The sequence below is a fragment of the Panthera uncia genome (assembly GCF_023721935.1).
Source record: "Panthera uncia isolate 11264 chromosome C1 unlocalized genomic scaffold, Puncia_PCG_1.0 HiC_scaffold_3, whole genome shotgun sequence".
Lineage (NCBI taxonomy): Eukaryota > Metazoa > Chordata > Mammalia > Carnivora > Felidae > Panthera > Panthera uncia.
This window is the reverse complement of record NW_026057584.1, coordinates 27,915,428-27,917,522: the sequence shown is the minus strand read 5'-3', so window position 1 is coordinate 27,917,522 and position 2,095 is coordinate 27,915,428.

Genomic DNA, 2,095 nt, shown 5'->3' with positions numbered 1-2,095 from the left:
AGAGGGAGATTTATTTATTTAGAATCAGGGAAGGGGGAAGAGGGAGAGAGAGAGTTCTAAGCAAATTCCTTACTCAGCATGGAGCCTGCTATGGGGCTCGATACCAGGACCCTGGGATCATGACCTGAACTTTAAATCAAGAGTCAGACACTCAACCAACTGAGCCACCCAGGTGCCCCAAGAATTTTTAAAATATATTTTAACTTGGGTTTCCAGAAAACGATAGTAGGCTGGGAATATATATTTGTTTCTACTTCCTGTGTAAAGCCTCATTGAAATGAGAGGACAAATATATATATAATTGACCCTTGAACATCATGATTGAACTACAAGGGTCCACTTATATGTGGATTTTTTTAGTAAATCCAGTTTAGTACTGTAAGTGTATTTTCTCTTCCTTCCTTTTCTCAATAGCATTCCTTTGTGAAATAGCATTATTTTCTCTAGCTTATTTTATTGTTAAGAATACAGTATTTAATACATATAACATACAAAAATACACATTAATTGACTGTTTAAGCTATTAGTAGTTAAGTTTGGGGAAGTCAAAAGTTATACATGGATTTTTGACTGACTAGGGTTCAGTGCCCCTAACCCCTGCATTGTACAGGGGTCAACTCTGTATTAAAATTGTTTTTCTTTAATGTTTATTTATTTTTGAGAGAGAGAGAGAGAGAGACAGAGGATGAGTGGGGAAGGGCAGAGAGAGAGGGAGACACAGAATCAGAAGCAGGCTCCAGGCTCTGAGCTGTCCACATAGGGCCTGATGTGGGGCTCAAACCCACAAACCATGAGATCGCGACCTGAGCCAAAATCGGATGCTTGACCGACTGAGCCATCCAGGGGCCCCTGTATTTTTAAAGAATCAAACTTCATTCTACTGGAAAACATCAAAGACTGAGATTGGTACACTAGAGTTTTTGAGAAATTCCTGGAATGCTGAAAGCAGATACAACTGCAAATACACACACGGACACAGACTCACACACACTCACAGACACGCACATACACACAGAGACACAGACACAATCAGAGACACAGCAACAACAGCAAAAACCATACACAAACTTGGGATCAAAAAGCTTGAAGGGACTTAAACAAGTCATTAAGGCAATTAAATCACATTGATTAATTAATCTCAATTTATTTAATTATTTTAGCACTTTTGTTGCCCTTTCCCCAAATCTAGAGCAGCTGATAGCAGGGATCTTTGCTCCTAGAATAAAGCTTTTCCAGTTAGTCCCTAGAGACAGTGTGTGGGTTTGCTCAAGAGCAGCTCAGAAAGGAGCACTGGAGCTTGAGCAAGCAGAGCAGAGCTTCAGATCCTGTGGTGCTCCTCCACGAACACAAAGACAGAAGCACAGTGTTAGAACATGGGAAGACACCTACACTCAGAAATGGAGTAACAACAACCAAAACAAAAGTGGTCTTCCTTACAATAAGGCTGTTCTTGTGCAATTGAGGAAGTTGGGCTAACACCCTCCTGTCCCCATATCTCCACTTTACAAAGTAGGCTGCAAACGACATATCAGATAAAGGGTTAGTATCCAAGATCTATAAAGAACTTATCAAACTCAGCACCCAAAAAACAAATAATCCAGTGAAGAAATGGGCAAAAGACATGAATAGACACTTCTCCAAAGAACACATCCAGATGGCCAACTGACACATGAAAAAATGCTCAACATCACTCATCATCAGGGAAATACAAATCAAAACCACAATGAGATACCACCTCACACCTGTCAGAATGGCAACATTAACAACTCAGGCAACAACAGATTTTTGCAAGGACGCGGAGAAACAGGATCTCTTTTGCATTGTTGGTGGGAATGCAAGCTGGTGCAGCCACTCTGGAAAACAGGATGGAGGTTCCTCAAAAAACTAAAAATAGAACTACCCTATCACCCAGCAATTGCACTACTAGGCATTTATCCAAGGGATACAGGTGTGCTGTTTCGAAGGGACACATGCACCCCATGTTTATAGCAGCACTATCAACAATAGCCAAAGTGTATGGAAAGAGCCCACATGTCCATCAATGGATAAATGGATAAAGAAGATGTGATATATATATATGTATATATATATATAT